This window comes from Prionailurus viverrinus, chromosome C2 (genome assembly GCF_022837055.1).
Source record: "Prionailurus viverrinus isolate Anna chromosome C2, UM_Priviv_1.0, whole genome shotgun sequence".
Classification (NCBI taxonomy): domain Eukaryota; kingdom Metazoa; phylum Chordata; class Mammalia; order Carnivora; family Felidae; genus Prionailurus; species Prionailurus viverrinus.
The window spans coordinates 46,196,704-46,210,473 of NC_062569.1; the positions used below are offsets into that span (position 1 = coordinate 46,196,704).

Here is a 13,770-nt window from a genome sequence, read left to right on the forward strand (position 1 = left end):
TTTGGGTTTTTGTTTTTGTTTTTGTTTTTGTTTTTTTTTTTTTTTTTGCTGCAAAAAGCTTCATTGTTTTCATTTGGTCCACGGCTTGGGAGAGGGCTACAGGTGGTGCCTAGTGGCTGCAAGGAGAGACTCGGACACAAGCCCTGGCACCCGGGGGATGTCAGAGGGACCCTCTCAATGGCTGCTGGGCTCCAGAGACTTCTAGTCGTGCTCGAGGGTGAGCCTTTCAAAGAGATACTCACCCAGGCCAGCCTGGGGGCCGGAGAGCCTGCGGAGATTAGTCAGATGGTCGCCCATTTGATGAGTTTCACCTCATCTAGGAAGTGATTCTCCAGGAAGTCACAGAGATTGGGGTCTGCACGGGCAGAACTCAGGGCAGGAGGATCCAAAAGACCTGCTTCAGGTTCTTCTCCACAAGCCGGGCGGCTTCCACGGCGTCCAGAGTTTTACCCCACGCATCTTGGGACGGCGCGCGCATGTCCCAGAAGACGGCGCAGCTGCCACACTGGTTTTGCGTCCTCAAAAGACGCTCAGCGCCTTCCCGCTTCTCCTCAGCCACCCCGTGGGAGAAGCGGCCCACGCCCTCCAGAGCCGCGGTGGAACTAGAAGCCCAGAGAGAGGTAGGTGTAGAAGGCGGCTCTCAGGTGCTTGCCGACTAGGCGGTTGACGGCGGCCTCCACCTCTGTGGAACAAACTCTGACGAATCTGGGAGCTCATGGTTGGTCGGTAATGAACCAAGTTCAAAATCGGGTGTTGGCTGGCCCCAGGGGCAGAGGGTGGGCAAAAAGATGGCTCCCGACGTTGTGACTGGAAAAAAGGTTGGAGGGTGGTCAGAGGCTGGTAGAAGGGCCGTCCCTGGGTCTGTTCCGTCCAAACGCTGTTGAAGCAAGAGAGCGATCCGGAGGACTGCCGGGCGCACTGCCAAAACAGTTCGTATTTTTATATGCATGTTCGTATGTCTTTTTCTGTGCATCTAAATGGACTGTTACGCTTCTAGGTTAAGCCAAACATTTGATCAGTTTTCATATGTTTCTGTGTTGGAGTGGGCAAAAGAAGTCTGCCACAAAAATTTTGTGGTGCTTAGTAAATATAAATTCGATACTACCAGAAGTGATGTAATGTGGTAGATGAGAAACCCCATCCAACTTAGACCCCAACCGCTTCAACAGAAATCTGCACTTCTCATGCTTTCTGTTTATCTCACAACCCTTCATAGACTTCTCATAACCTACAATGATCTGCATCAAAATAGAAAAACAAAGTTTTTTTTTTTTAACTCTGTATTTCTGTTTGTGCTCACTGTCATTACTAAACAGTGTATTGAGGATTGTTGTCCTGTTGTGTGTGCGTGTGTTTTTCCTTACATGTAAGACAAAATGAGATTAGTGAAGTGCTGGGATTCTCATTAGGGGAGTGACTTAGCTCACCTTATCCACACTTCAAAGATTTCTGTTGCCTCCACCAGGTAGCAGATCTAAACTTTACAGTAGTCCCCCCTTATCTGTGGGTGATATGTTCCCAAACCTCCAGCTGATGAAACCACAGATAGTATACCAAATCCTATATGCACCATATTTTTCTATACATAGAAACCTATGAAAGTTTAATTTATAAATTAAGCATAGAGATTAACAACTAAAACATAATAAAATAGCACAATTATAATATACTATAATAAAAGTTTTATAAATGTGTTTTCTCTTTCAAATTATCTTATTGTACTGTACTCATCCTTCTTCTTGTGATGATGTGAGATGATAAAATGCCTACATGACGAGATGAGGTGAATGACGTAGGCATTGTGACATAGTGTAAAACTACTGTTGACTCTCTGATGGTATGTCAGGAGGATCATCTCCGTCCAGATAATGGTTGACCGTGGGTAACTGAAACCATGGAATGCAAAACTGTGGAAAATGAAACTGTGGACAGGGAAGACTTCTGTACATTTTTTCTTCTCATTACTAGAAAAAGAAAGTCATTTCCAATCCATTTTTAAGGCTAGACTCCCAGGGTAAGAAATAATAAGGAAGACTTAAAAGGTCATCTGAAGTTATTTGTGACCAAGTTTATAGCTTTTCTCAATTTTCTCAGTTGTTATTAAATGGTGACTATATTTGTACAACATAGTAATTGTTTATTTTGATCACCACAAAATGTCTGTAAAACATACTTGTAAAATGTAAGTGGGACAATAATTCAATAAATTGTCTCATAAAATGTAATCTGTCTTCTATAATAACAAACATTTTTATTTATTTATTTTCTGAAAGACCCCGCATACCTAATAGATATTACACATTTTTGTTTCTAAATATTTTATTTAAAAAGAGAGAGAGGGGAGCTCCTGGGTGGCTCAGTCGGTTAAGCATCTGACTCTTGATTTTGGCTTGGGTCATCGTCTCATGGGTTCGTGAGATCTAGTCCTCTGTTGGACTCTGCATTGACAGTGCACAACCTGCTTAGGATTCTCTCTCTCCCTCTCTCTGCCCCATCCCCACTCTCTCTCTCTCAAAATAGATAAATAAACATTGAAAAAAAAAAGAAAGAGAGGAGCACAAATTATAAGAGTAAGCCCATGTAATCAATTCTCAGATCAAGAAGTAGAACACTAATCTGTCATTCCAGAACTCCCACTTGTCTCCTTCCTAGTGATTGCTGCCACCAAGGTAACTATTATCCTAATTCACCAAATTATTTTTACAAAATTTTTACTTTTATAAAAATGGAATCAAGCACTGTAAGCCTTTCTGTACCTGACTTCTTTAGTTCATGACCATGTTTGTGAGATTCATTCCTACTGTTTTGCACAGCATGTTTGTTACTTTTTGTGGCAGCATGGTATTTCACTGTATGGCTTTATTCATCTATTCAACTACTGATGCTGTCCATCATTTATCCTTATTATACATATACATACATATACATACTCGATACAACATACAGTGCCATATTGAATACAAATGGTGATAGTGGGAGATGTTTACTCATCCATTCCCAGAGTCAGGGGGGAGTTTTCAATATTTCACACTTAAGTATCATTTTTATGGCAGTTTTTTATACATACTCTTTATCAGTTTAAGGTAATTCCTTCTCTTTATTAATAATTTCCATTTTTAGGTCAATATTCTTTGTTACAGAAACATTTCTTTTATTCCTAGTTTGCCTAGAAGTTATTTTCCCCCCTGTAGTCTGACATTTTATCAAATGTTTTTCCTGTGTCTGAGACCTATGGTAATGTTCCCTGTTTTGTTCCTGAAATAAGTTATTCGTGGTTTCTCTGTTTTTCATTGCTTAATCTTGCTAGGAGACTATCAATTCATTTCTCTTTCCAAAAAATTAATTTTTTAACATTTATTTTCTATTGCGTATATTTTCTGTTTCATTTATTTTTGTACTTTTATAATTTATTTTCTTTATTATTACTTATTTTTTCTTCTATACTTTTTCTTGAGTTTAATATAGTTTCATCTTCTTACTTCTTGTGATGAATACCTAAACAATTGATTTTTCAGTTTCTTAATTATGAATTTAAATTATAAATTTCCATCTCAGCACAGTAGTAACTAAATGATGTCTCAAAATACTATATTTCGGTTATTTTTCAGCTCAAATATTTTATTAGGCACTATGGCTCATCTTTTACTCATTAATTATATAAATATGTTGCTTAATTTCTAGAAATTTGAAGATTTTATATTTATTGTTACTGATTTCTATCTTCATTCCACTATAATCAAATAATATATTTGGATTATTGAAATCCCTTTAGATTTGTTGGCTTTGGCTTTTGGGCTCCAATAGAATTTATTTTTGTAAATGTTCCATATACATTTGCCAAAATTGTATATTCTATCATCCTTTGGTACATTTTAACATAAAAGTATTTTCATTTTGTTAATTGTGTTGCTCAGAATATCTAGCTTTACTAATTTTCTGGACGGTTTTTTTTTTTTAAGAGTTACCAAATTAGATGTGTTAAATTCCCCCTCTTTGAATGCAGATTTGTATATTACTCTTTTTAAATCTGTCCATTTTTAGCTTTATTAGTAGGTCTATACAATGCAATTTTTATACCTTCCTGGTGGGTGGGATATTTTGTTATTATTAAAGATTGCTTTTAAAAATATTTATTTATTTATTTAGAGAGAAGGGTGGGGAAGGGTGGGGTGGGGGGGACAGAGGACCCGAAGCAGACTCTGTGGTGGCAGCAGACAGCCTCATGCAGAGCTCAAACTCATAAACCATGAGATCATGACCCGAGCCAAAGTCAGATGCTTAACCAACTGAGCCACCCAGGTGCCCCAAAGATTGCTTATTATCTTTAGGAATGTTTCTTGCCTTAAAATAGATCTTATCCCATATTAGTGTAGCAAAGTTAGTTTTCTTTTGGTGTTTGTATACTCTTTCTCATTAGGAGCACATAGTCAGGCTTTTAAAAAATATTTATTTTGAGAGTGGGGGAAAGAGAGCAAGTGTGCAAGTACGCAGGGGAGGGGCAGAGAGAGAGAGGGAGAATTCCTTCTGGAATTTTTTTTCTTCTTCCTGGAAAACTCCCATTAGTATTTATTTTGAGTTTGTTGTTGTCAAATCCCAGTTTTTGTCTGGAAATAGTTTCTCTCTCTCTTTTTTTTTTTAAAGAAGATATTCAAAGACTCATGTATTATTTGTTTTTACCTTCATGCATATGGGAAAAGAAGGGAGTGTCAATTAACCTTTTGTGGCCTGAAAAAGTCACAAACCATGATATATTTTTGAAAACAGTGATGTCAGTGTAAATACTGTTACCAGGATAAAAAGTTATAAAATAGGCCAATCAATCAGAATTACAAATACTTTAGGGACTAAAGGTTATTTTTATAATATGGAACCATTGCTGAAGTTCAGTTATTTTACCAAGTTCCTTTGTTAGCATTAACTCTAACATGGAAATTATGAATCAAAATAATAGCTGCAATAAAAGAAGATATGTCTTTGGAGGAGCCAAGATGGTGGAACAGCATGGAAGTTTTGTATGTCTCACGTCCGTGATATACAGCCAGACCAACATTAAACCATCCTGCACACCTAGAAAACTGATCTGAGGATTAAAACAACAATCTGCCCAACCTGAACCACAGAACTCAGCAGGTACATGGTGCAGAGAGGTGAACTGGGGGAGAGAGAAGCTGCGGAGGGCAGGGAGCCACTTTTGAGTGTGGAGAGAGGATGGAGACAGGGAGGGGGGGAAGAATAAGGGAAAAGCACCCTCACCCCCAAAAGCAGCTGGAGATAAAGTAGAAAAGTGGAAAGAGCCATAGGGACTTAACTAAAAGGGGAGAAGGAGAAAGGAGAGGGTTGAAGTTCTATTAAGACTATAAACAGGGGACCACAGAGCCTGAAACTCTGCAGCTCGATACGTGGTGGTGGCACTCTGGTGGGAAGGGTGAGTCACCAGGAGCAGAGTGGAGTCCTGAATTCTTCAGGCCACATGGGGAGAGGTGATTCCCCTGGTGGGAGGACACCTGGTAGAGGCTGTGTGGGTCCCCCAAAAGCAAGGCCCTGGTGGACCCGGAGAACAGCCACATTCACTGGTGCTGGAACAATGTCATTAAGGGAGAAGCCTGGTGCCAGATGTGTGTTGTGATTTTCCTTAATCCCTGAAATGCTGCTGCTACACCATTTCATGAACTTTTTCTGGGACAGGCTGACACCTGGCCACAGTCTCTGGGCATTGGCAGTGGCACGGTCCAACAAACTTTCCTGGGTAGGTGAGACCCTCCTGTAGAGGGGCAGAACGGATCAAAGCAGTCCCTTGGAAGTAAGGGGTTGGGAAAAACAGCCACATGGGAGACAAAACCCAGGAGGGAGGTGCTGCCTGGGGCTTGGTCACAGACTGTGTAAAAGCAGGGAGTGGACAAAAGCCGGAGACAAAGGACGGGTGCATGATTGCTGACTGGGGAGAACAGAGTGCTGATACTAGAGACTGGGTAGCTGGGTGACTCCATTTTCACCACTCCTGAGCATGTGCATACACACCTACAAGCACCACAACAATCCACCTCAGTAAGCTAAGCAGCTCCATCTGTGGAGAACAGAGCCGTTACACTAAGCCCTGCCCAACTGGGCCAACCTTGCTCTTCAGGAACACAAGTTTCTCCACCTGCTTAGTTTATGGACTATAAAGAGCTTCATAGTCTGACTTCTAGGGGAAAACAAAGTAATTTCAGTCATATTTCAAACTGTTCGCTGGTCCATCTATTCAATTTTCTTTCTTTTTAAAATTTTTTTTCTCTTTTTTGTTTCTTTTTCTTGAATACAGAAAGAAAAAAAATCATTTTTATTAAAAATATTTTTCTTTAACTTTTTCTATATGTTTTACTTTTCTGTATTTTTTCTCAAATTCTATTTTACTTCCCTCATTTGATTTTTAGTCTACTTCAGTGTATTCATTTTTTCAAATTTTCAAATGATTTCCTTTTTTTCTTTCCCCCTTTTTCTCTAGTCTTTCAAGCCCCTTTCAACACCCAGACCAAAACACACCTAGGATCTAGCATCATTTGTTCAATTTGTGTGAGTGTGTTTGTTCTTAAGATTTTAATTTTAATATTTTTATAATTTTATTTTTTTTACTTCATTAATTCCTTTTCTTCCTTCAAAATGATGACACGAAGGAATTCACCCCAAAATAAAGAGCAGGAAGAAATGAGAGCCAGGGACTTAACCAACACAGATACAAGCAAGATGTCTGAAACAGAATTTAGAATCACTATAATAAGAATACTAGCTGGAGCCAAAAATAGATTAGAATCCCTTTATGTGGAGATAAAAGAAGTAAAAGCTAGTCAGGATAAAATAAAAATGCTATAACTGAGCTGCAATCTCGAATGGATGCTGCAGTGGCAAGGATGGATGAGGCAGAGCAGAGATTCAGAGATATAGAGGAGAAACTTCTGAAGAATAATGAAGCAGGAAAAAAGAGGGAGATTAAGGCAAAAGAGCACAATTTAAGAATCAGAGAAATCAGTCACTCATTAAAAAGGAACAACATCAGAATCATAGGGGTCCCAGAAGAGGAAGAGAGAGAAATAGGAGTAGAAGGCTTATGTGAGCAAATCATAGCAGAAAATTTTCCTAACCTGGGGAAAGACACAGACATCAAAATCCAGGAAGCACAGAGGACCCCCATTAGATTCACCTAAAACCTACCATCAGCAAGGCATATCATAGTCAAATTCACAAAATTCTCAGGCAAGGAGAGAATCATGAAAGCAGCAAGGGAAAAAAAGTCTTAACCTGCAAGGGAAGACAGATCAGGTTTGCAGCAGACCTATCCACAGAAACTTGGCAGGCCAGAAAGGAATGGCAGGATATATTCATTGTGCTGAATCAGAAAAATATGGACCCAAGAATTCTTTATCCAGCAAGGCTGTCATTCAAAATAGAAGGAGAGATAAAAAGTTTACCAGACAGAAAAAAAATTAAAGGAGTTTGTGACCACTAAACCAGCCCTGCAAGAAATTTTAAGGGGGACTCTCTGAGGGGAGAAAAGATGAAAACAAACAAACAAAAAATAAAGACCAAAAGCAACAAAGATTGGAAAGGACCAGAGAACACCACCAAAAACTCCAACTCTACAAGCATCATAATGACAGTAAATTCATATCTTACAGTACCCACTCTAAATGTCAATGGACTCAATGCTCCAGTCAAAAGACAGTAACAGAATGGATAAGAAAACAAGATCATCTATTTGCTGTTTATAAGAGACCCACCTTAGACCTAAAGATTGAAAGTAACGGGATGGAGAACCATCTATCATGCTAATGGTCAACAAAAGAAAGCCGGAGTAGCCCTAGTTATGTAAGACAACCTAGACTTTAAAATAAAGATTGTATCAAGAGATGTAGAAGGGCATTATATCATAATCAAGGGGTCTATCCACCAAGAAGACCTAACAATTGTAAACATTTATGCGCCAAACTTGAAAGCACTCAAATACATAAATCAACTAATCAGAAACATAAATAAACTCATCAGTAGTAATACCATAAGAGTAGGAGACATCAGCACCCCACTCACAGCAGTGGACAGATCATCTAATCAAAAAATCAACTAGGAAACAATGGCTTTGAATGACACACTGGACCAGATGGACTTAACAGATATATTCAGAACATTTCATTCTAAAGCAGCAGAATGTACATTCTTCTCCCATGCACATGGAAAATTCTCCAGAATAGACCACATCTGGGACACAAATCAGCCCTAAGCAAGTACAAAAAGATCGAGATCATACCGTGCATATTTTCAGACCACAATGCTATGAAACTCAAAGTCAATCACAAGAAAAAATTTGCAAAGGTAACAAATACTTGGAGACTGAAGAACATCCTACTAAAAATGAATGGGCTAACCAAGAAGTTAAACAGGAAATAAAAAAGTATATGGAAGCCAATGAAAGTGATAACACCACAACCTAAAACCTTTAGAACACAGCAAAAATGGTCATAAGAGGAAAGTATACAGCCATCCAGGCCTTTCTAATGGAGAAAAGATCTCAGGTACACAACCTAACCTTACACCTTAAAGAGCTGGAAAAAGAACACCAAATAAAACCCAAAAACAGCAGAAAACAGGAAATAATAAAGATTAGAGCAGAAATTAATGCTATAGAAACTAAAAACAAAAACAAAACCAGAAAAAACAGAACAGATCAATGAAACCAGAAGCTGGTTGTTTGAAAGAATTAACAAATTTGATAAACTACTAGCCAGTTTGATCACAAAAAAAAAGGAAAGGACCCAAATAAATAAAATCAAGAATGAAAGAGGAGAGATCACAACCAACACAGCAGAAATAAAAACAGTAATAAGAGAATATTATGAGCAATTATACACCAATAAAATGGGCAATCTTGAAGAAATGGACAAATTCCTAGAAACATATACACTACCAAAAATGAAACAGGAAGAAATAGAAAATTTGAACAGACCCTTCACCAGTAAGGAAATCGAATTAGTAATAAAACATCTGTGAAAAAACAAGAGTCCAAGGCCAGATGGCTTTCCAGGGGAATTGTACCAAACATTTAAGGATGAGTTAACATCTATTCTCTTGAAGCTATTCCAGAAATAGAAATGGAAGGAAAATCCCATACTCTTTCTATGAAGCCAGCATTACCTTGATTCCAAAACCAGACAGAGACCACACTAAAAAGGAGAACTATAGACCAATTTCCCTGATCAACATGGATGCAAAAGTCCTCAACAAGATATTAGCCAACCGGATTCAACAATACATTAAAAAAATTATTCACCACAACCAAGTGGGATTTATACCTGGGATGCAGGGCTGGTTCAATATCCGCAAAATAATTAACATGATTCATCACATCAATGAAAGGACAAGAACCATATGATCCTCTCAATAGATGCAGAGATAGCATTTGACAAAATACAGCATCCTTTCTTGATAAAAACCCTCAAGAAAGTAGGGATAGAGTGATCATACCCCAAGATCATAAAAAGCATATACAAAAGACCCAACACTAATATCATCCTCAATGGGGGAAAACTGAGAGCTTTCCCCCTAAGGTCAGGAACAAGACGGGGATGTCCACTCTTGCCACTGTTATTCAACGTAGTATTGGAAGTCTTAGCCTCGGCAGTCAGACAACACAAAGAAATAGAAGGCATCCAAATTGGCCAGGACCAGGTCAAACTTTCACTCTTTGCAGATGACATGATACTCTATGTGGAAAACCCAAAACATTCCTCCAAAAAACTGCTAGAACTGATTCATGGATTCAACAAAGTTGCAGGATATAAAATCAATGCACAGAAATTGGTTGCATTCCTCTTCACTAACAATGAAGCAACAGAAAGAGAAATCAAGGAATCGATCCCATTTACAGTTGCACAAAAAAGGTGAAAAATCTATACACTGAAAACTATAGAAAGTTTATGAAAGAAATCGAAGAAGACACAAAAAAATGGAAAAAGATTCCATGCTCCTGGATAGGAAGAACACATATTGTTAAAAACGTTGATACTACCCAAAGCAATCTACATATTCAATGCTATTCCTATAAAATAACACCAGGATTTTTCACAGAGCTAGAACAAATAATCCTAAAATTTGTATGGAACCAGAAAAGACCCTGAATAGCCAAAGCAATCTTGAAAAAGAAAACCAAAGCTGGAGGCATCACAATCCCAAACTTCAAGTTATACTACAAAGTTGTAATCATCAAGACAGTATGGTACTGGCACAAAAACAGACACTCAGGTCAATGGAACAGAATAGAGAACCCAGAAATGGACCCACAAATGTATGGCAACTAATCTTTGACAAAGCAGGAAAGAATATCCAATGGAATAAAAACAGTCTCTTCAGCAAGTGGTGCTGGGAAAACTGGACAGTGACATGCAGAAGAATGAACCTGGACCACTCTCTTACACCATACACAAAAATAAACTCAAAATGGATGAAAGACCTAAATGTAAGACAGGAAACCATCAAAATCCTCGAGGAGAAAGCAGGCTAAAACCTCTTTGATCTTGCCTGCAGCAACTTTTTACTCAACACATCTCTGGAAGCAAGGGAAACAAAAGCAAAAATGAACTACTGGGACCTGATCAAAATAAAAAGCTTCTACACAGCGAAGGAAACAATCAGCAAAACTAAAAGGCAACCAACAGAATGGGAGAAGATATTTACAAATGACATTTCAAACAAAGCGTTAGTATCCAAAATCTGTAAGAACTTATGGAACTCAACACCCAAAAACCAAATAATCCAGTGAAGAAATGGGCAAAAGACATGAATAGGCACTTCTCCAGAGAAGACATCCAGATGGCCAACCAACACGTGAAAAAATGCTCAACATCACTCATCATCAGGGAAATACAAATCAAAACCACAATGAGATACCACCTTCCACCTGTCAGAATGGCGAACATTAACAACTTAGGCAACAACAGATGTTGGTGAGGATGAGGATAAAGAGGATCTCTTTTGCACTGTTGGTGGCAATGCAAGCTGGTGCAGCCAGTCTGGAAAATAGTATGGACGTTCCTCAAAAAATTAAAACTAGAACCACAGTAGGACCCAGCAACTGCACTACTAGGTATTTATCCAAAGGATACAGGTATGTTGTTTTGAAGGGGCACATGCACCCCAATGTTTAGAGCAGCACTGTCAACAATCGCCAAAGTATGGAGAGAGCCCAAATGTCCATCGGTGGATGAATGGATAAAGAAGATGTGGTATATATATATATATATATATATGTATATATATATATATATATATATATACACAATGTAGTATTACTCGGCAATCAAAAAGAATGAAGTCTTGCCATTTGCAACTACGTGGATGGAACTGGAAGGTATTATGCTAAGCAAAATTAGTCACAGAAACACAAATATCAGATGACTTCACTCATGTGAGGACTTTAAGGCACAGAACAGATGAACATAAGAGAAGGGAAGCAAACATAATATAAAAACAAGGAGGGGGACAGAACATAAGAGACTCAAATGTGGAGAACAGAGGGTTATTGGAGGGGTTGTGGGAGGGGGGATGGACTAAATGGGTAAGGGGCATTAGGGAATCTATTCCTGAAATCATTGTTGTACTATATGCTAATTAATTTGGATATAAATTAAAGAAATAAAATTAAAAAAATAAAAGAAGATACATCTTAAAATTTTTTTTAATGTTTTTTTCATTTTTGAGAGACAGAGACAGAGCGTGAGTGGGGCGGGGCAGAGAGAGAGAGAGAGAGAGACAGACAGACAGAATCTGAAGCAGGCTTTAGGCCCTGAGCTGTCAGCACAGAGCGCCATGCGGGGCTGGAACCCATAAACTGTGAGATCATGACCTGAGCCAAAGTTGTATGCTTAACTGACTGAGCCACTCAGATGCCCCTGTCCTTTTTTTAAAAAAAAATCTTGTTGGTATTTCTTCATAAATATTAGAAAGGTCTATAATTTCAAGGCCAAGTGCTATCATTTTACTAACTAGTACGAAGAGATATTAAAGCTTGTCTGAGAAAAAAAAAAACTAACAATAAGCAAAACAAACAAACAAAACAACAACAACAACACAAAAAACCCCAAAAAAACCCCAAAACAAAAAAGTTTAGTATTATAACCAGGAGAATATGGAACATGTAATTAGATAAGAAATATGACATAATCAGGGCCAATGAAACATTAGGATAAGCCTGCTGTTAGCATTTTGGGAAAAGTTTCTCTTCAGACTATTCTTTATTTCCTCTTAAAATTGTCATGCTTGCTGGGGTGCCTGGGTGGCGCAGTCGGTTAAGCGTCCGACTTCAGCCAGGTCACGATCTCGCGGTCTGTGAGTTCGAGCCCCACGTCAGGCTCTGGGCTGATGGTTCAGAGCCTGGAGCCTGTTTCTGATTCTGTGTCTCCCTCTCTCTCTGCCCTTCCCCCGTTCATGCTGTGTCTCTCTCTGTCCCAAAAGTAAATAAAAAACGTTGAAACAAAAATTTAAAATAAAATAAAATTGTCATGCTTGCTTACAGCTTTTATAATGACCTTGATGTCTTGCTAAGTTGACACTGATGATTTCCTTGTGGAAAGATGCAAAATGTCTCAGTCCTTGGTAACACCGTTGAAGTGCTTAACTGACCAGCATGAACACAGCCCTACCTATTAGACATATCAAAGGTGAAATAAAAGATATCCTTATTCCTTAAAGCCAACTTGAAGAAGTTCTGTTACTGGTGCAAATAACCTAAGGGAAAGGTAAACAAACAAACAAACAAACAAAAAGAAGTAAACCCAGTGAAACTTTTGGCAAAGGGAATGAGATAACATTTGAATAAATCAGGCCCTATTCTTTCTGAACATGGGTTCAGTGTGCACTGTGGTAATTGAAAGGTAGGGATGGTTAACTGAATTCAAATGATTCAATTCATCGGGAAGGAAGACAGTGTGAACATACACCTAAGTCCTACTCTATATCCTATTTTACAGCATTTGTTTTAGTAAGAAAAATAGTTGGGGGGATTTGTTCTAACAGTATGTTTGAATAGGAAAAGCTCATGACTTCTGAGAATTCATTCATTAATTCGGTATCCATGGAGCCACTCTGTGTCCTAGACACTGAGGTTGTAAAAAGATGAATTAAAAATTCCTGCATTCAAAAAGCTCCAGATCTACATTTAGGATAAGATTTTAGTCAGAATCTTCTCCTAAGCCATAAATAAGGAATTCACCTCTGAAAGCCATACTGCTTTTGTGGTTGCAGGGGATTAACATTATCCTGTTTTATGAATTGATATGTAAATTTAAATTTTTGTTGAAAATGTGTAAATTTTCGCATGGATTGAACTAAAGTGGTGCTTTAGTTACTTAAAAAAGAGTAGTTAACTTTCACTACTTGCAGTGCTTGAATGGATAATTTGTTTTCTGGTGTCCAATGAGATTTTTTTTGCCTAGATTTTATTGCTTATATAGGATTAGAGATTTGTTTTCACTCTGACACTTTATGAATTATTTTTCTTAACATTTGCCAAAACTCCCATGGCAGCATATTGGCCAAAACAAATTTCACCCTTTAAAGACATAAGTTCAAAAGTCCCAGAAACACTAATGAATTACAGTGTGATGTGAAATAGACAAATAGTTAATATAAACTAAATTTTGGGATTCCAGCAGTTGAGGATTTGGGGCTTCATAATGTAGCAGCTATTTTCAGTGTTTTAGTTCGATGCCTGTGTCAGAGACAGATAAACAAAGGGAACTCATCTGA

At 38.2% G+C, this 13,770-nt stretch overlaps 1 protein-coding gene and 1 pseudogene across 1 annotated transcript in view; one reads left to right on the top strand and one right to left on the bottom strand.

Annotated features, from left to right (window-relative positions):
* Positions 1 to 201: 201 nt before the first annotated feature.
* On the bottom strand, positions 202 to 717 carry LOC125175776 (ferritin light chain-like; annotated as a pseudogene).
* Positions 577 to 13,770, top strand: part of LOC125175775 (arylacetamide deacetylase-like 2) — a 181,646-nt gene continuing 168,452 nt past the window's right edge. The window contains exon 1 of the mRNA XM_047876606.1: positions 577 to 620. The gene's annotated coding sequence lies outside the window, so the exon portion shown is untranslated. The remainder of the gene's footprint in view (positions 621 to 13,770) is intronic.